This window comes from Acinonyx jubatus, chromosome B2 (genome assembly GCF_027475565.1).
Source record: "Acinonyx jubatus isolate Ajub_Pintada_27869175 chromosome B2, VMU_Ajub_asm_v1.0, whole genome shotgun sequence".
NCBI classification, from domain to species: Eukaryota; Metazoa; Chordata; class Mammalia; order Carnivora; family Felidae; genus Acinonyx; species Acinonyx jubatus.
In genome coordinates this window covers 86378512-86401398 of record NC_069385.1, presented here as the reverse complement: position 1 = coordinate 86401398, position 22887 = coordinate 86378512, and positions in this window count along the sequence as shown.

The following is a 22887-nucleotide window of genomic DNA, read 5'->3' as shown; positions in this document are numbered from 1 at the left end:
TTCTATACACCAATAATGAAGCAACAGAAAGAGAAATCAAGGAATCTATCCCATTTATAATTGCACCAAAAACGATAAAATACCAAAAAGATTTTTATTTAAAATATATATTTGTGCTTAAACTAGTTTTAGTATATGCTTTAACTTTCAGAACACTAAATATATTAAAGTTAAGAGATAAAAAATGAAGGTTAAATCAAGTTGAATATATAGGTTACTATTGTTTTCTCTTCTAATGAGTTCCATATGATTAATATCAGCTATTTGGCTGATCAATTCTACAGATAAGTTTCAAATTTGCATCAGAACTATATAATTTGTCTAATATTGTAAGAATGTTGGTTAGGAAAACAGACACTTTATTAAGTAAAATGTTGGTATTAGTCTTGATAATCTTGACGTTCCTTAAATTTGATTTCTTGATATTACCTCCACATTAACCAAATTTCACTTTAAAGATTATTTTAGGTGTTTAAATATAGAATTCAGCTTTAGTCTTTTGAAGTTTTAACATTTACTGAAATAGCCTTGCTAGAATGGAGTTAGCAAACTTTTTAAAATTATTATTATTTTTTAATTTGAGCATAGTTGATATAAAATGTTACATTGGTTTTAGGTGTATAACATAGTGATTCAACTTATCTATACATCATGCAATGCTCACCACAGTGTACCTACCATCTCTCACCATATGATGCTATTACGGTATATTGATTATATTCCCTATTCCCTATGCTGTGCTCTTTTATTCTGGAGTTGGGAAAATTTTTAATTTTAAGAGATGTAGAGAAGCTTCCACTTCTGTTAGATTAGATATTATATAAATTCTCCCACTAATAGCATGTAGAAATTATAAGATGAATATCTTCAAAACAAGGAGAAAATTGAAACTAGAGTGATAAGCTAGAACTAATGTCCTGCTTTTCCTGGACTGTCTGTAATACAAGAAATGGAGGCCAGGGTTTTGACAACTTCATGAAGGAAGAGGAGATAAGACCTTTTGTCTAACAAGATGTGCAAATAACTAACACTCATGCATAAAGGTAGGACGCTCGAAGGTCTAGACTTTCAGAGAATGTTTGAAGTAGGAAAAAAAATCATATCTTGGTGAAATCAGTCAAAAGGAAGCTTTAAAAATCTTAGTCCTTGGCTTCATGTAGGGAAAAATTATTGCCTCAAAATTAATAACCAGCCTATCTGAACATGAGCTCAGGGTTTGAAATCATAAAACTGCACAGTTCAAGAAAAACCATGCTAACAATTTAATTTATAGTACTTCAGGTGGGTAGTGTACCAGATTGGTAGAGCACCTACCAGAAGTAAATACATATTGATTTGGCGAAAGTCATTCCCAAATTGTTTCTATTAAATTAAGCTCAACCAAATAAAAACACACACACAAGAAAACAAACTACAGTAAGCAGAGTCATCAAAAACAGCCAACAATGAATTAGATAGACTTGACCTAGGATCTGACACAGGATCTAGAATGTTGAAATTATTTAATGCAGAATATAAAATAAATATGATTAAAATGTTTCCATACATAAAAAAAGAATATTGTAGGGGTGGCTGAATGGCTCAGTTGGTTAAACATCTGATTCTTGATTTCAGCTCAGGTCATGATCTCATGATTCTTGAGTTTGAGCCCCACAGTGTGCTGTTAGCACAGAGTCTGCTTGAGATACTCTGTCTCCCTCTCTCTCTCTGCCCCTCCCAGACTCACTGTCTCTCAAAAATAAGTAAATATTTAAAAAAAAGAAAGTTGTATACATGACTAAGGACTAAGACTGAGCATATTTTAGGAATTACATAACTTTGGAAAGGAACTAAATAGAATTTATAGAACTAAGACATATTTATTTAATTTAAAATTCCATGGATGGGCTAAACATCAAAGCAGACACAGCAAAAGAGTAATTAATAAACTGGAGAAAAGATCTGAAGAATTATGCAGAATTTAACACAGAGAGATTAAATAAATATGGAGGACAGGTTAAGAGATATGGAGGACAGAATGAAAAGGTCTAACACATGCCAAATGGGAGTTCCAGAGTACTGAAAAAGAGAGAAAGTTTATTTTGAAATGTTAATATTTTTTATAATGAGAATTTTCCACAATTGAGGAAAGACACAGATTCTCAGATTTAGGAAAACAACAAATCCCAAGCAAAACAATACAAAACTAATATTAACCCAGTCACACTGTAGTCACACTGTAGTCAAAGTGAGATCATCAATCACAAGATAAAAAGTAACTTGTTAAAACAGGCAGGAACCTATCTTCAAATAAAAGTTAGATTGATGTCACAGCAGCAACAATGGAAGCCAGAAATTACAAACACATCTTCAATGTGCTGAAAGAAAATAGAAGTTTATCTAAAATTAGAAACTTAAACTTTAAAAATTTTTTTTTCTATTTAACTTTATTTTTTTATTTTTTAAAATTTACATCCAAATTAGTTAGTATACAGTGAAGCAATGATTTCAGTAGATTCCTTAATGCCCCTAACCCATTTAGCCCATCCCCCCTCCCACAACCCCTCCAGCAACCCTCAGTTTGTTCTCCATATTTATGAGTCTTTTTTGTTTTGTCCCCCTCCCTGTTTTTATATTATTTTTGTTTCCCTTCTCTTACGTTCATCTGTTTTCTCTCTTAAAGTCCTCATATGAGTGAAGTCATATGATTTTTTTCTTTCTCTGACTAATTTCACTTAGCATAATATCCTCCAGTTCCATCCACATAGTTGCAAATGGCAAGATTTCATTCTTTTTGATTGCTGCACAATACTCCATTGTGTGTGTGTGTGTGTGTGTGTGTGTGTGTGTGTGTATCACATTTTCTTTATCCATTCATCCATCAATAGACATTTGGGTTCTTTCCATACTTTGGCTATTATTGATAGTGCTGCTATAAACATGGGGGTGCATGTGTCCCTTCGAAACAGCACACCTGTATTCCTTGGATAAATGCCTAGTAGTGCAATTGCTGGGTCGTAGGGTAGTTCTATTTTTAGTTTTTTGAGAAACCTCCATACTGTTTTCCAGAGTGGCTGCACCAGCTTGCATTCCCACCAACAATGCAAAAGAAATGCTCTTTCTCTGCATCCTCACAAACATCTGTTGTTGCCTGAGTTGTTAATGTTATCCATTCTGACAGGTGTAAGGTGGTATCTCCTTGTGGTTTTGATTTGTATTTCCCTGATGATGAGTGATGTGGAGCATTTTTTCATGTGTTGGTTGGCCATCTGTATGTCTTCTTTGGAGAAGTGTCTTTAAGACTGAGGATTCAATAAAGACATTTTCAGGCAGGAGTTGACCACCAACAGACTTCACTAAAGGAATTTCAAAAGCATGTACTCAGGACAGAAGAATCGAAAAGAATCCAAAGCAGGTTCCAGGCTCTGAGCTGTCTACACAGAGCCCGACATGGGGCTTGAACTCACGAATGGTGAGATCATGACCTGAACCGAAGTTGGACACTCAACTGATGGAGCCAACCAGGTGCCCTTTAAGCTGAAAAGGGAGTTATAATGTATTGAATTGTTTTTCTCCCCAAAAAGATATGTTGGAGTCCTTATCCACAGTACCTCATAATGTCACTTTATTTGGAGATAGGATCTTTACAGAGGTGATCAAATTTAAATGAGGTCATTAGAATGGCTCTAAGCCAATATGACTGATGCCCTTACAAAGAAGAGAAAGCACATACTATTACCGATAGCACATAGAAGGAAAACCATGTGAAATTGGAGGCAGTGATCATAGGATGTTTCTACAAGCCAAAGAATGTGAAAGATTGCCAGTAAACCACTAGAAGCACGAAAGACAAACAACAGATTCTTCTGCACAGGCCTCTGAAGGAACCAACCCCACAGGCCCCCTGATCTTGGACTTCTAGTTTCTAGAACTGTGAGACAATATACTCTGGTTGTTTAGGTCACCCAGTTTGTGGTTATTATAGCAGCCGCAGCAAATGAATACAGAAATTGTTTAGAATAAAATTTCCAATGTAACAAAAGTTCTAACAACTTTATATATATTTAAAGATAAAATTCTATATTTTAAGCAAACTATGTATGTTAAAATTTTTCTGGTAAGTCATTAAAAATTAAAATATTTATCTTTTACATCAGTAGAGAATAAATAAAATAAAAAATGAATTACCGTTGGATATATGGCTGATTCCACATCTGGGACAAGAAATGTTCAAGATAATCTTGGAACATTTTCATACCAGAGAGCAAGAAAACCCTCAAAGACTATTACTAACAGACTCACAAACTAGTCTGATTAGACTGCATTGGCCACAAAACAAAAATTTATACACCAATAAAGATAGCCACAATGGATTAAAACTTATGAAATATATTTAAATCTAGAAGTTCAAAACGATACTAATTATTTATGATTTATAAATAAATAAATAAATAAATAAATAAATAAGTCATTAGTTACTTTTGGAGGGTTCTAAAGAATGATCTATTTTGGAAATTAAAATATATCAAAAAATAATCTTAGGATCTGCTGGGAAAATGATGGAGTAGGAGGATTCTAGTCTCACCTCATCCCATGAATACACCTAGATAACACCTACCTCAGTGTAACAACCCAGAAAATAACTCAAAGACAGGCACAACAGACTTTCCATGGCAAAACATAGAGAAGAGGCCACATTGAAGACGCTAGGAAGGGCAGAGATATGGTTGGGAATAAAAGTGACCTATGGGAGGGAAGACAGGTGCAGAGAGCAGAAATAAATGAAACAGAAACTAAAACCAAAAACAAACAGCAACAACAAAACAATAGAACAGATCAATGAAACCAGGATACTTTTTAAAATTTATTTTGAGAGAGAGAGAAAACATGAGTGGGGAAGGGGCAGAGAGAGAGAGGGAGAAAGAGAGGATCCCAAGCAGGCTCCATGCTGCCAGTGCAGAGCCTGATGTGGGGCTCGATCCCATGAACTCTGAGATCATGACCGGGGCTGAAATTAATAATAAGACATTTAACTGACTGAGCCACCCAGGCACCCTGAAACCAGGATTCTTTAAAAACATCAACAGAACTGATAAACTTTTAGCCAGATGCATCAAAATTTTTTTAAAAAGGAGATGACTCAAATAAAATCAGAAATGAAAGAGGAGAAATAGCAACTGACACCACAGAAATAGAAAAGATTATAAGAAAATATTATGGAAGATTATATGCCAACAAACTGGACAACCTAGAATAAATGGATAAATTACTGGAAACTATAACCTACCAAAACTGAATCAGGAAGAAATAGAAAATTCAAAGATTGCTTACCAGCAATAAAATTGAATCAGTAACAAAAAATCTTCAAATACACAAACAAAAGTCCAGAACAAGAAGGATTTACAGGTGAATTCTACCAACCATTTATAGAAGAGTTAATACTTAATCTTATCAAACTATTTCAAAAACCAGAAGAGGAAGGAAACCTCCAAATTCATTCTATGAGACCAGTGTTACCCTGCTTCCAAAACCAGATAAAGAACCTACAAAAAAAAAAAAAACAAACTATATCAGATGTATCTGATGAACATCGATACAAAAATCCTCAACAAAACAACAGCAAACCAAATCCAACAATACATTAAAAAAAATTCACCATGATCAAATGGGATTTATTCCCAGGATGCAAGAGTGGTTCAATATTTGCAAAGCAATCAATGTGATACATCACATCAATAAGAGAAAGGATAAAAATCATCTGATCATTTCAATAGATGCAGAAAAAGCACTTGACAAAGTACAATATCCACTGATGATAAAAACCCCTCACAAAGTAGGTTTAGAGGGAACATATCTCAACATAATAAAGGCCATATAAACAAACCCACAGCTAACATTATACTTAATGGAGAAAAACTGAAAGCTTTTCCTACAAGATCAGGAGCAAGACAAGGATGTCCACCCTCACCACTGTTATCCAACATAGTACTGGAAGTCCTAGCGACAGCAATCAGACAACAAAAAGAAATAAAAGGCATCCAAATAGGTAAGAAAAAAGTAAAACACTATTTGCAGATGACAAGTTACTGTATATAGAAAACCCTACAGGCTTGACCAAAAAACTTCTAGAACTGTACATGAATTCAGTAGAGTTATAGGGTATAAAATCAATGTATAGCAATCTGATTAATTTCTATACACTAATAATGAAGCAGCAGAAAGAGAAATTAAGAAAAACAATCACATTTACAATTGTACCAAAATAATAAAACATCTCAATAATCTTCAGAGGTGAAAGACCTGTACTCTGATAACTTAAAACACGATGAAGGAATTTCAAGGCAACACCAATAAATGGAAAGTTATTCCATGCTCATGGGTTGGAAGGAAAATACTGTTAAAATGTCTATACTATCCAAAGCAATCTAGAGATTTAATACAATCCCTATCAAAATACCAACAGCGCTTTTCACAGAATTAGAAAAACCAATCCTAATATTTGTATGAAACTGCAAAAGACCTTGGATAGCCAAAGCAATCTTGAAAAAGAAAAACAAAACTGGAGGTATCACAATTCCAGATTTTAAGTTATATTTCAGAACAGTAGTAATCAAAACAGTATGGTACTGGCATAAAAATAGATACATAGATCAATGGAACAGAACAGAAACCCCCAAAATAATCCCACAATTATATGTTTGATTAATCTTCAACAAAGGAGGTAAGAATATGCAATGGGAAAAAGACAATCTCTTCAACAAATGGTCCTGGGAAAACAAGACAGCTACATGCAAAAGAATGAAGGTAAACCACCTTCTTACAGCATACACAAAAATACACTCAAAATGGATTAAAGACCTAAATGTGAGACCTGAAACCACAAAGATCCAGGCAGTAATTTATCTGACATCAGCCATAGCAACATTTTTCTATGTATGTCTTCTGAGGCAAAGAAAATAAAGGCAAAAACAAATTATTGGGACTACATCAGAATAAAGTTTCTGCACAATGAATAAAACAACCAAAAAGACTAAAAGGCAAGCTACTGAATGGAAGAGGATATTTGCAAATGACAATTATGATAAAGGGTTAGTACCCAAAATATAGAAAGAAATGATACAACTCAATACCCAAAACCCAAATAATCCAATTAAAAAATGGGCAGAAGCCATGAACAGACATTTCTCCAAAGAAGACACACAGATGGCCAAAAGACACATGAAAAGATGCTCATCAGTCATCATCAGGGAAATACAAATCAGAACTACAATGTGATATCACCCCACTCCTGTCAGAATGGCTAAAATAAAAATCCCAAGAAACAACAAGTGTTGGTGAGGATGTGGAGAAAAAGAAACTCTTGCATTGCTGGTGGGAATGCAAACTGATGCAGCCACTATGGGAAACAGTAGGAAGTTTTTCAAAAAATTAAAAGTAGAATTACTATATGATCCAGCAATTCCACTACTGGGTATTTACCCAAAAAACATGAAAACACTAATTTGAAATGAAATATGCACCCCCTATGCTTACTGCAGCATTATTTAAAACAGCCAAATTATGGAAGCAACCCAAGTGTCCATAAATAGATGAATGAATAAAGAAGATGTGATATATACACATGTATACACACACAAAATAGAATATTATGCAGCTGAAAAAAAGAATGAAATCTTACCATTTGAAATAACACGGATGGATTTAGAGGGTATAATGGTAAGTGAAATAAGCCATCTAGAAAGACAAATACCATATGATCTCACTCATATGTGGATTTAAGAAACAAAAAAACATAGGACACCTGAGTGGCTCAGTCGGTTCATCATCTGACTCTTGATTTCAGCTCAGGTCATGATTTCACAGTTCATGGGATCAAACCTCATTTCAGGCTCCATGCTGCTAGCTTGTAGTTTGCTTGGGATTCTCTCTCTCCCTCTCTCTCTCTCTCTGCCCCTCCCCTGCCGGTGCACTTTCTCTCTCTAAATAAATAAATAAACGATTAAAAAAACCAATCTTTTAAAAAAATGTTTATTCCTGAGAGAGAGAGAGAGAGAGAAATAGAGAGATATAAAACATGAGCAGGGGAGGGGCAGAGCGAGAGGGACACAGAATCTGAAGCAGGCTCCAGGCTCTGAGCTGTCCAGCACAGAGCCCGATGCCGGGCTCGAACTCGAGCTGTGAGATCGTGACCTGAGCTGAAGTCCGTGCTTAACCAAGTGAGCCACCCAGGCGCCGCAATAAACATTTTTTTTTAAAGAAACAAAACAAATGAGCAAAGGAAAAGAGACAAAGCAAAAGCCGACTCTTAACTATAGAGAATAAACTGATGGTTACCAGAGGGGAGGTGGGTAGTGGGGGAATGGGTGAAATAGCTGAAGGGCATTAAAAGTACACTTCTGGTGATGAGCACTGAGTAATACAGAGAATTCAACAATATACACTCTCAGGTATATATTGTACAACTGAAAATAATATAATACTGTATGTTAATTATACTGGAATTAAAAATAATTAATCCTAGATTTCCCAAAAGATATTTTGAGTCCTCATTCTATGCAACTATATGTCTTGAGAGTTTCTCTTTATAGACCTATTCCAGAAAAGAAATGTAGAACTTTCAAAAAAAATTCAAATATCACCATTTTAAGCACTCCTGATGAATTAATAGATTTAGATGATAATCACCAATTATCAGATAAGACCATAAAAAAGAGAGAAATAAAATATTATCTATGTCTTAGTGGAATTACAAGATACCATCTATGAGATCGAGTTAAAAAAAAATCTAACCTAAAATTGATCGAGGTTCTGGTCTAGTTAATAATTTTTAGGAAATACAAGGAGAGAAAAATGTGTTTAATACCACCGTATGAATACAATTAACAAAGTCAGACTATAGGAAACCATAGGACAGATGACCCAGCACATTCAACACATTAAAATGAAATGAAATAAAATGAGATGAAAAAATTAAGTTAAATAGATGGAGGGAAAACATACAGATTAGAAGAGACTTAGAAGACATGGTAATCAAGAGGTATAGACGTTATTTAAATATTTAATTTTTTTAAGTAAAAAAGGTATAAAATCATCGGAGAAATAGGAACATTGAGTGAACAGTTTACAATACTTAATATTCACTTTAAAATTTTAAAGATGCAATAATGATGTTCTGGGTATGTCAAAAGAAGAGCACTTTAAAATAATCTGTGATGGTGGTGGTGGATGTGGTGCTGTTTGGGGGGAATGAATAAAATTCTAGAGAATAATTGGCCATGCACTGGTAATTATCAAAGCTGGGTTATTGGTATATTAGGTTATTTATTCTTTCTAGTTTTATAAATGTTTGAAAATTCTGTGACACAAAAGTTAAACACAATAATAACCCCTACTTCACAGGGTGACAGAGTAAAGAATTAGTCTATTTACTAGCACAGGTGTTCTCATGTAGTTAATATCCAGTTTTTTAAAAGTCTCAATCAATTATAAATAAGACAGAAAAAAAGAGAATTGTAGCAAATTTAGGGGAAACAAGAAGCACAAAATAAGAAAATTTCAAATTCACTAATAGTTAAAAGCCAGCGTTAAAGTTTATATGGAAGAGTAGGAGTGCAAGAGCATAAAGACAACTTGAAAAGGAAAATAAATATATTTGTTTAGATAACAAAACAGTGGAACAGAAGAGAGAAGAAACATTCCCATGTATCTTAAAGATGATAAATGTCATTGTAGATTGGCAAGAAAATGATGAACAATTCCATAAAGAATGGAGTATTTAGGGAATTAATTTGGAACAATAAAATAAAATCAGATTCCAGATCCCTATTTCATATAAAAAATAAACTCCAAGTGGATTAGATACCTGAAAGGAATAATAACATATGATAGGATAGGATAGGATATTATACTGTAAATTCTGGGTAGTAAAGGATTTTTTAAAGAAGACCAAAAAAGCCCAAAACCAAAAAGGAGAAAGACTGATTAGATTTGACAATTGTATCTATTACCAAAATGAAAAAGGATTATACTTACATACTACTGATAACTGAATCAATAACATGGCTAACTCCATCAATTAAAAAAGACCAATTATGTGTAAGTAAAATTGGCAAAAGAGTTGAACTAGCAACTCCTAGAAGACAAAACCTCAAAAATAATTCAGCAAATTCAACATAAAACAATGAGATGCCATTCACACATGTGAGATTAACAAAAATCTCAATTCCAAGTGTCATTGAGGAGGCTGAGTAACACTGACCAGCAAATCTACTTCTAGGCATTTACCTATAGAAGAGAGGATATACAGAAACTCTACCACATTTACAGAAGGGCCACATACAAGAACATTCATAGCATCATTGTTTATGTGAACAAAATACTGAAAACAAATGTCCACCATAAGCAAAACTGATGAAGAACAATTGTGTATAATTACGTGATAGATTACTATCAAGCAATCAAAATTAATTACTATCACAAATATCAACATGAATGAATCTCATAATGTTGAGGAAAGAAATGAAATCACAGACTAAATATACATCACGGTAATATTTATATAAAGTTTAAGCACTTCCATAAATATATGTAACAAAATTATAAAGAAATGTATTGGAGTGTCAAATGTAAAATTCAGGGGGCGCCTGGGTGGCTCAGTCAGTTAAGCGTCTGACTTCAGCTCAGGTCATGATCTCGCAGTCTGTGAGTTCAAGCCCCGCGTCAGGTCCTGTGCTGACAGCTCGGAGCCTGGAGCCTGCTTCAGATTCTGTGTCTCCCTCTCTCTCTGCCCCTCTCCCACTCATGCTCTGTCTCTCCCACTCTCAAAACTGAGTAAATGTTTAAAAATAATAATAAAAAAAACCCCAAATGTAAAATTCAGAGTAGTAGTTATGGGTGGGAGAGATGTGGGTATGTTCATAACAAGCAATAAATGGGTTGGCAGTATTTTGTTTCTTAATCTGAGTGGTGGGTGCATGGGTATTTATTATAGTACATTTACAGATTATAAATTTTATTATTAAAATTAAATTTAGTGAGATTAATAATCTATTAATAAATTATTAGTAAAACAGAAAAATATGAATATATTCATTGAATTTCCTAAAAGTGCTAGGCACTTCTTGACACTGGAAGGGAGTATCATGTTGAACAAGAAAGACAAAGTTTTTAGCTTTATAGACCTTAAAATCTACCTGGGAAGATAAATACTAAACAGATAGTTACCACTCTAGATGACTTGCCATTCTCAAACATATGGCTTTTTAGGAATTTCTGCTTTCTCTTTACCTTGCCTGCTCTTTTCTTGACCCATTTCTTACCATGTAGGTTTCCACAATCACAAAGCTTTCCCTAATATCTCCCTGCAGTATTGATCCTGCCTTCCTCTCTTAGATCACTGTGCTCTTTTTTAACCTCTGTATTGCAATTATTGGTTTACTTTTCTGTTCCTGCCAGTAGTTTGTGAACTCTTTAAAAGTGGGAACCATTTTCTACCTAACCACCACCCTGATACATGATAAATGTTGAAAAACTGTTTACATGTGAAAAGTAAAGTACTAAGGCAATTATGTAGATAATACAAGATTAAAATGAAAGCAGTAAACTAAATCCTTTGCCTCAAAAATTAAAATCCTGTTGGGCAAAAATTTATTTTAACATGGCAGATATAAACACAATAATACCACTAGACCACTAAAGGTTTTTAAAATTGTATAAAAAATTATTTTATCCTATTCACTTTTCAGTGTTTTCTTTATCAAAATGGTGACTTTTCCTTGTGCATGAAACTTCTTTTATATGCCATCAAAATAAGTAGGTTATTCAACAGAGAAATTTTGGGAAAACATTCCCATTCAAGGACAGTTTTTTCTATATTTGATTCATGCAAAATTTTATTATTGACCAATTTCCAGGAAAATACTTGTCTTTTATAAGTACATCCATAAGAAAAAACACTAGTATTTTTTTAAGCTAGTGTTTTCCTTGAGTTGATATATAAGGACTTCTCTGAGTTGCTTTATATGTATAAATATTGATATCTTGTAGCAATTTTTGTTATAAATTTGATTACTACCTTTGATAGTATGCTACCGCAATGTAATATAAATTTTTTTTTCTCAAACTACTCCCAAGGATTAAGTCTTAGTAAATAAAATTTTCAGAAAATCTATGAATCACTTATTATCAGAGTCCTTGTGATTCAAAGGATACCAATATGTTATTTTTTTATGTTTGCTTGCATGTGATAGCAGCTTGAAACTGAGATGACAGCTTTGGAATTACATGCATTTTGGTCAGAACATATTAGAAAAGATACATTCTCTGCTGCCTTATGACTAAAATCTTTTTCAAGATTTCCTACACCAAATAATCTCCAATCACATACAAATTTAAGAAGAGAGTGAATCAAATACCTTAAAAGCATAAAAACACAGGTGAATTTAATTTTCCATTATCCCCATTAACTAGAATCTGGCTTTTGCCCTAAGACTTACTCTCACAAAGACATATCCTATTTCTATTACCAGGGCCTCGTTGGCTTTTATTAGAGCACCTCATCAACACAGAGAGAAAGATAGTAATTTGGTACTGTAATTCAAAAGATTTTTTCTAAGACTTCTTTGAGATAATATCAGAAAGTCCCCTTGATATCTACCTTAAAAGAAAATTGGATCTTAAATTTAACTCTATAGAAACACATCTTTTGAAGTATCACAAATAAAGCAGGTTTCCTGCCTGGGGACACTTGCCTCTTGCTCTAGAGTATTGCACTTATGATACTATGGAAAATGGAACATCGCTACATTTATTTGTCTCAAAATTTGCCCTAAGAAGGGTGCCCACTATCTCCAGTAATATTTCATGTTGAATTGGGAGTGTTGGACAATGCATCCAGACATAACAAAAGAAGTAGAGGCACAAGAATTAGGAAAAATAAAGAAATAAAACTATCTGTATTTGCAATTTATGAGATAGTATTCTTGGAAAACCTGAAAGAATCAAAAATAAAATTAACACACACATAAATTCTGTGAAGTAACAGGATGCAATTTTAACCTACAAAAATCAATAACCATTTAGAAGACATAATGGAAAAAAACCTCCATTTATAACAACAAAAAATATAAAACACTTAGGTACAAACTTAAAAAGAAATGTGCAAAATCCATGTGAGGAAAACTTTAAAATATACCTGCAAAGCACAGTAGAAGATTTTAATAAATCGAAAGACATTCTTCATTTTTGAATAGAATGAATAAACATAAGAGTTAATTCTCCCTAGGTTATTATGTAAATTAAATGTGTTTGCTACAGGAGCATTGGTGGGGGGGTGGGCTAAATGGGCGATGGGCATTAAGGAGGGCACTTACTGGGATGAGCACTGGGTGTTATATGTAAGTGATGAATCACTAAATTCTACTCCTGAAATCATCATTACATTATATGTTAACTTGTATTTAAATAAAATTTAAAAATTAAAAAAAGTTTTTTCTAGTTTTTTTTTAATGTGATCCAATAAACATCCAACAAATTTTATTGCTAAAGCTAGAGAATTTCATTCTAAAGTTTACACTTAAAAATATACAAGAGAAGCTAGGAAAATTCTGAAAAAGCAGAATAATTAGTTTTACCAATTATAAACATATACACATTTGTATAATTAAAATAGAGGGTACCATTGCAGAAAAGATAAGTAAAAAAATAACATAGCAATTTTAGAAATAGACCCAAATACATATAAAAATTCAACATATGGAGACTTCCTGAGGAGATGGTGGAGTAAGAGGACCTACAATCACCTCATCCCATTAACAACTAGGTAACACTCACATCAGTTTAAGTAACCTAGAAAACTACCTGAAGACCGGGAGAACAAACCCTACAACTAAATTCAGGGAAGGGGCCACACTGAAGAAGGTAAGAAGGGTGGAGATGCAGTGGTGAGCTATAACCTGTGGATCTGGCCATTGGAGGGGAGGAGCTGGTGGTGCAGAGAAGATCAAGAAACAGTATCACACATAGGAGCCTGCATGGGGAAGATGAAACCCCAGAGTATTAGGCTTTGAAAATTAGAAGAGATGAATTTCATGGGTTCTTACAAAAAGGGGGACTTAGGGGCACCTGGGTGGCTCAGTCAGTTAAGCCTCTGACTTCTGTCAGGTCATGATCTCACAGTTGGTGGGTTTGAGCCCCGCATCAGGCTCTGTGCTGATAGCTCAGAGCCTGAAGCCTGCTTTGGATTCTGTGTCTTCCTCTCTCTCTCTGCCCCTCCCCTTCTTGTGCTCTCTCTCTCTCTCTCTCTCTCTCTCAAAAATAAACAAACATTTAAAAAAAACATTTAAAAAGTGGGACTTAAAGCCTGGAACTTTATTATTTTTTTAAAAAATTTTTTGATGTTTATTTATTTTCAAGAGAAAGAGAGACAGACACGAGCAGGAGAGGGACAGAGAGAGAGAGGAAGACACAGAATCTGAAGCAGGCTCCAGGCTCTGAGCTGTCAGCAGAGAGCCCTACGCAGGGCTCAAACTCACGAACTATAAGATCATGTCCTGAGCCAAAACTGGACACTTAACCAACTGAACCACCCAGGTGCCCCAAAGCCTGGAACTTTAAAAATCAGTGGCTTGGCTCTGGGAGAGCCCAGAGAGTGACAGGAAATTAAGTCCCTGCCCTTAAAAATATAGCATGACAAACAGCTCATGGAGATATAGTGTAGAAGGGGTAGTTTGAAAAATGCCTGGGGCATATGAGAGGGATACTTACTAAACCCAGAGTCCACTGAAGGAGTTCTCGAGGAACAAAGGAAGTAGCAGGCACCATTCCCCTCCCCTGCCTCCCCCCTGCAGGAACCAGTCCAACACCAGATTTCAGTATCTAACTGACTTATACCATGCTTCTCCCCCTGCAGTTTGGTGGATCTACACCTTCCAGCCAGGCCTGCCTCAGCTCTGGCACTGCAGGTGTCCCCATTCTCCCCCTCATGTCCCCCCAACCCCACCAATCCAAGACCAGTGCAAACCTATCCATACTGTATCATATGACTGGGTGTTTTGCAAGGCTTTGGTCCCAGCAGCTGTAATTGGTCACCTCATGGGGAGGACAGTGCACCGTGTTAAAACTGCATCCCTCATCATGCACTCTGCACAGTGGCCCCCAACCATGATATTGGCAGCAGCTGTGTATCCCCTGTGGAATAGGAAAAGCGCTACCATCCCAGACTATGAGTCTGGAGTTCTCTCTTGTCCAGCAATAGAGTGCATGCAGAATTGAATACAAGAGAGGCTAATGTCCAGGAGGAGACAAGGGCCCCGAACAGGGGTTCTGTCTCCATATTTATTGAGCTCACAAGATATTACACACATGAACGTGGAAAAAACAATCAGACAGTAATCATTAACTTGCATGTGTAAAAAGCAAAGGGTCTGGGGGGCAAGTGGAGTTTGTGATCAAGGTACATTGGCACCAGATGTAAAGCAACTTCCTGCAGGTGATATAATAAGTGTCTCGTGATTCCATTTCAATATCTTGCTAACTAGCCTCAGACACTTTGACCCTGTGGTGGCGGTTTTCCTCCCTAAGTTTTTTCCTAACTCATTTATGTAAGTAGAACCTATTTCCCCACAAGCCACCTTGCTAAAAGTGCTTGCTAAAAGCCCCACCCACCACTTCAGGAGCAAGAGACATAGATGACTTTCCTAAGACACAGAAATACACACAAAGTTAGGCAAATGAGGGGGCAGCAGAATATGAGAAAATATGAGAGAACAGGACAAAAATCACAGCAAGAAACATAAATGAAACAGAGGTAATATGTCTGATAGAGAATTTAAAGTAATGATCACAAATATACTCACTGAACTTGAGCAAAGAATGGAGGACATTAATGAGATCCTTAACACAGAGATAACCAATCAGAGAGGAAGAACACAATAACAAATTAAAAACACACTAGATGGAATAAATGGCAGGATAGAAGGAGCAGAAGAATCAATCAGTGACCTAGAGGAGAGAGTAATGGAAAGTAATCAAGCTGAGCAGGTGACAGAAAAAATATGCAAAATTAGAATACACTTAGGGAAATCAGCAACTCCAGCAAGCATTAACAACATTTGCATTATAGGGATCCCAGAGGAAGAAGAGAAAGAAAAGGGGGCAGGAAATTTGTTTTAAGAAATAATAGCTGAAAACTTACTGAGAATCTGGGGAAAGAGAAATTCAGATCCAGGAGGCACAGAGATTACAGAAAAAAATCAACCCAAGAAGGTCGATGCCAAAACACATAGTAATTAAAATGGCAAAAAGCAGTGATAAAGAATTTAAAAAGCAGCAAGAGAAAAGAAAAGTTACATACAAGGGAAACCCCATAAGGCCATCAGCAGATTTTTCAACAGAAACTTTATAGACCAGAAGGGGGTGGCATGATATAGTCAAAGTACTAAAAGGAAAAAATCTGCAGCCAAGAATACTCTATTCAGCAAAACTATCAAGGAGAGACAGAGTTTCCCAGACAAACAAAAGTTAAAGGAATCCATGACTACTAAACCAGCTCTACAAGAAATATTAAAGGGAACTCTGTGAGTAGAAAGAAAAGACCATAAATAAAAGAAAAGTAGGAAGCACAAAAGAGGTAAAAATAAGTATACCTATAAAATTCAGTCAAGGGACTCACAAAATAAAAGGATGTAAAGTGTAACACAAAATACCTAAAATGTGGGGAGAAAAGGAGTAAAGAATGGGTTAAAACTTTGGTGACCATCAACTTAAGATAGAATGGTATGTAAAGAAGATGTTACATACAAACATAATTGTAACCACAAATTAAAACTAGTGATAGTAATGCCAAAAAAAAAATAAAGAAAAACCAAAGTATATCACTAAAGAAAGCCAACTTATTGGTGAGAGAAGAGAATAAGGGAAGAAAGGAACAGAGAAGATCCACAAAGACAAACACAAAATAAATAAAAAAATGGTAATAAATATATACTTTGGATATAAATGGACTAAATGCACCAATCTAAAGAATACGGTGATATAATGGAGTAATCAGACAAGACCCATCTTATACTTCCTATTAGAGACTTGCTTCAGACCTAAAGACACCTGCAGATTGAAAGTGAGGGGATGGATGGGGTGCCAGGTGGTTCAGTTGGTTAAGCATTCTATTTTGGCTCAGGTCATGATTGTGGTTTGTGAATTCTGGCTCTGCATCAGGCTATGTGTTGACACAGCTTGGAGCCTGAAGCCTATTTGGGTTCTGTGTCTCCCTCTCTCTCTGTCCGTCTCTGCTCACACTCGGTCTCTGTCTCTCAAAAATAAATAAATACTAATTTTTTTTTAAAGTAAGGGAATGGAGAAACATTTATCATGCAAATGGATGTCAAAAGAAAGCCAGGGTTGCTTTACCTACATCAGACAAAATTGACTTTAAAACAAAGACAATGAAAACAGACAAAGAAGGACATTATATAATCATTAAGGAACAATTGACCAAGAAGACATAAATTGTAAATATTTATATGCCCAAAATGAGAGCACCAAAATACATAAAATAGTCAATAATTAGTAGGAAATCATTCACAGTAATAAAATAATAGTAGGGGAAATGAACACCCCACTTACATCAGTAGACAGATGGTCTAAACAGAAATCAATAAGGAAACAGTGGCTTTGAATGACACACTGGACCAGATGGATCTGGCAGATACATTCAGAACATTCCAACCTAAAGTAGCAGAACACACATTCTTTTCAAGTGCACACAAAACATTCTCCACAAGAGATCACATATTAGGTCACAAAACAAGTCTCAACGATTTCAAAAAGATCAAATTTATACCATGAATCTTTTCTGACCACAACTCAACGAAACTAGAAATCAAACACAAGAAAAAATCTAGAAGGAGCACAAATACATGGAGGTTAAATATCATTCAGAATACAAGGAGAAGTAGATGCATGGGTCAATCAAGAAATCAAAGAGGAAATAAAAAATACATGGAGACAAATGAAAATGAAAACACAATTGTCCAAAATCTTTGGGATGTAGTAAAGTGGTTCTAAGAAGGAAGTTCTTAGCAATACAGGTCTACTTTCAAGAAGCAGAAAAATCTGAAACAACATAACTTTATAGCTAATGAAGTTAGAAAAAGAACAAACAAAACTCAAAACCAGTAGAAGGAAGGAAACAATAAAGATTAGAGCAGAAATAATAATTAATAATAACGAAAACAACAACAAAACAGATCAGGAAACCAGGAGCTGATTCTTTGAAAAGATCAAAAAAATTGATAAACCTTTAGCCAGATGCGTCAAAAATTTTTGAAAATGAGAGGATTCAAATAAACAAAATCAGAAATGTAAGAGGAGAAATAATAACTAAATCCAGAAAAATACCAAGGACTGTAAGAGAATATTATGGAAAATTATATGCCAACAAACTGGACAACCTAGAAGAAATGGGTAAATTATCAGAAACATATAACCTAAAAAAATGGATCAGGAAGAAATAGAAAATTTGAACAGACTGATTACCATCAATGAAACTGAATCAGTAATTTAAAAACTCACAAGAAACAAAAGTACAGGACAAGGATTTACAGGTGAATTCTACCAAACATTTAAAGAAGAGTTAATCCTTATTTTCCTCAATCTTCTCCAAAAACTAGAAGAGGAAGACAAACTTCCAAATTTATTCTATGTGGCAAGTATTACCCTGATTCCAAAATCAGATAAAGAAATAGCAAACCAAATCAACAATACACTAAAAAAAATCATTCACCATAATCAGGTGGGATTTATTCCCAGGATGCAAAGGTGGTTCAATATTTGCAAATCAATCAATGTGACACATCACATCAATAAGAGAGACGATAAAAACCATATGATCATATCAACAGATGCAGAGAAAGCACCTGACAAAGTATAACATCCATTCATGATAAAAACCCTCACCAATATAGGTTTAGAGGGAACATATCTCAACATAATAAAGGCCATATGAAAAACCCACAATTAATATCATACTTAATGATAAAAAACTGAGAGCTTTTCCCATAAGGTCAGGAATAAGACAAAGATGTCTATGCTCTCTACTGTTATCCAACATAGTACTGGAAGTCCTAGCCACAGCAATCAGACAACAAAAAGAAATAAAAGGTATCCAAATTAGTAAGGAAGATGTAAAACTTTCACTGTTTGCAGATGACAAGTTACTATATATAGAAAACTTGAAGGATTTTACAAAAAAACTACTAGAACTGACAAATAAATTCCGTAAGGTTGCAGGATACCAAATGAATGTACAGAAATCCACTGCATTTTTAGACAGTAATAATGAAGAAGCAGAAAGAGAAATTAAGAAAACAATCAAATTTACAATTGAACCAAAAATATTCCAATACCTAAGAAAAAACCTAACCAAAGTGGTGAAAGACCTGTACTCTTAAAACCATAAAACACTGATGAAAGAAATTGAAGACAACATCAAGAAATGGAAAAACATTCCATGCTCATGGATTAGAAGAATATTGTTAGAATGTCTATACTACCTAAAGTAACCTACAGGTTTAATGAAATTCCTATCAAAATACCACCAGCAGTTTTCACAGAATTAGAACAGCCAATCCTAAAATTTGTATGAAACCACAGGAGACTCTGACTAACCAAAGCAATCTTGAAAAACAAAAACAAAACTGGAGGTATCACAATTCCAGATTTCAAGTTATACAACAAAGTGGTAATAATCAAAATAGTATGGTACTGACACAAAATACCCACATAGATCAATGGAACAGAACAGAAACCCCAGAAATAAGCCCATAATTATATGTTTGATGAATTTTCAATAAAGGAGGCAAGAATTTGCAATGGGGAAAAAGAGTGTCTTCAACAAATGGTGTTGGGAAAATTAGACAACTACATGCAAAAGAATGAAACTGGAACACTTTCTTACACATATGCAAAAATAAACTCAGAATGGATTAATGATCTAAATATGAGATCTGAAACCATAAAAATCTTAGAAGATAGTATGGGCAATGATTTATCTGACACCAGTCATATCAACATATTTCTAAATACGAATCCTGAGGCAAGGGAAACAAAAACAAAAATAAAGTATTGGGACTACATCAGAGTAAAAAGCTTATGCACAAAAAAGGAAACAACACCAAAACTAAAGACAACCTACTGAATGGGAGAAGATATTTGCAAATGACATATATGATAAAGGATTAGTATCTAAAATATGTAACAAACTTATACAATTTTTCATGCCCATTTTGGGGGGTATTGAGTTTTGTAAGTTCTTTATCCACTTTGGAGAACAGACACATGAAAAGATGCTCAACATCACTGATCATCAGGGAAATACAAATCAAACTACAATGAGATATATTTCATACCTGTTAGCATGGCTAAAATCAACAACACAAGAAACAACAAGCGTTGGCAAGTATGTGGAGAAAGGGGAACACTCTTTCACTGTTGATGGGAATGGAAACTGGTGCAGCCACTTTGAAAAACAGTATGGAGTTCCCTCAAAAAACTAAAAATAGAACTACCCTATGATCCAGCACCACCCAAAGAATACAAAGCATTCATTCAAAGGGATACATGCACCCTGCTGCTTACAGCATCATTATCTATAATAACCAACCTATGGAAACAGCCCAAATGTCTATCGATTGATGAATGGATAAAGAAGATGTGGTACATATATACAATGGAATATTAGTTAGCCATGAAAAAGAATGAAATCTTTCCCCTTGCAATGATATGGATGGAGCTAGAGAGGATTATGTTGAGTGAAATAAATCAGAGAAAGACAAATAACATATGATTTGACTCATATATGGAATTTAAAAAACAAAACAAGTAACCAAAGGAAAAAAAAGAGAGAGGCAAACCAAGGAACAGACTCTTCACTATAGAAAATAAACTGATGGCTACCAGAGGGGAGGAGGGTAGGGGTATGGGTTAAATAAGTGATGGAGTTTAAGAAGCGCACTTTCTGTGATGAGCAATGGGTATTTATATGGAAGTAGTGAATCACTGTACTGTACACCTGAAACTAATATTACACACTGTATGTTAAGTAGAATTTAAATAAAAACTAAAGAAAAAAAGAACTTCTGCAACTTTAACACTAAATCCCCCCCCACTTCCCCACAAATAATCCAATCAAAAATAGGCAGAAGACACAGACATTTGTCCAAAGACATCCAGATGGCCAACAGACACATGAAAAGATGCTCAACATCACTCATCATCACGGAAATGCAAATCAAAACCACAAAATGTGATATCATCTCACACTGTCAGAATAGCTATAATCAAAAATCCAAGAAACAGGTGTTGGTAAGGATATGAAGAAGTAGGAACCCTTGTGCACTGTTGGTGGCAAGGCAAACTGGTGTAGCCACTGTGCAAGACAGTATGGAGGTTTTAAAAAATTAAAATTAGAACTACCCTAGGATCCAACAATCATACTATTGGGTATTTACTCAAAGAATACAAAAACACTAATTCAAAGGGATTCATGCATTCCTATGTTTATTGAACTATTATTTACAATAGCCAAATTATGGAAGCAACAACCTAAGTGTCCACTGATAGATGAATGGATAAAGATGTGGTTTATACATATATATGATGGAATATTATTCAAGCAAAAAAAAATGAACTCTTGCTATTTGAAACAACATGGGTGGATCTAGAAAGTATAATGCTAAGCAAAATAAGTCAGTAATAAAAGACAAATACAAATACCATGATTTGACTCATGTATGGAACTTAAAACAAATGAACAAAGGAAAAATAATAAAGACAAAAGTAGCAGACTCTTAACTATAGAGAACAGATGGTTAGTAGAGAGGATGTAAGTTGATAAATGAATAGGTGAAGGGGATTGAGCACACTTATCTTGAAGAGCACTAAGTAATATTTGGAATTCCTGAATCACGATATTTTACACCTGAAACAAATATAACACTGTATGTTAACTAAACTGGAATAGTAATAAAAAAATTTTTAAAGAAGAAAAAAATTCAACATATAATGAAGATGGCATCTCAAATCACTAGGAAACATGTAGCCTTTTTCATGAATAACTTACCAACTGATGATTATCATACTTCACATCACATACCAGAATAAACTCCAAGTAAGGCAGAGTGCTACTGTAAACTACGAAGCCATACAACAACTAGAAAAGAACAGGTGAAGGTTTTAAATAATGGCCGGGTGAGTTTTGACTCAAATCCAGATACAATAAAAGTTTGATACATTCAATTACATTAAGAAATACTTTTAAATTACCAAAACCACCATAAAGAAAGGCAAATAACAAATGGCAGACAAGGAGAAAATATTTGCTACCTTATTGTAGATAAAGGGATAATCTCTCTCTAATACATAACATTTTCTTAAAATAGATTAAAAAAACCCTACAACCTAATACAGAATAAGCAAAAATATAAGCAATCGGTTCATGGAAAAAAATATACACAGAGGCCCTCCAATATATAAAAAGTTCAATAAGTTCTCTAAGAAAAATGCAAATTGAAACTACATTGAAACACTATTTATTAGAACAAGACTTTAAAATCTCAATAACATATTTTGTATACAAGACTACAAGAAACAAGTTCCCAAATATTGCTGATGAGAATTCAAAGTGATATAGCCTCTTTGGAAGGGATTTGGTATTATCTAGCAAAATTACTTGACACAGCAGCAATTCTCACATGTAGGAATTTAACCTGAAGATACACTTTCACAAATGTGAGGAAAAAAATATGCACAATGTTATTCATTGAAGCGTTATTTGTAATAACAAACTATTGGAAACATCCCAAATGCCCAGCCACAGGAAAGTACTGGAATAAATTATGGTGCACTCACACCAGG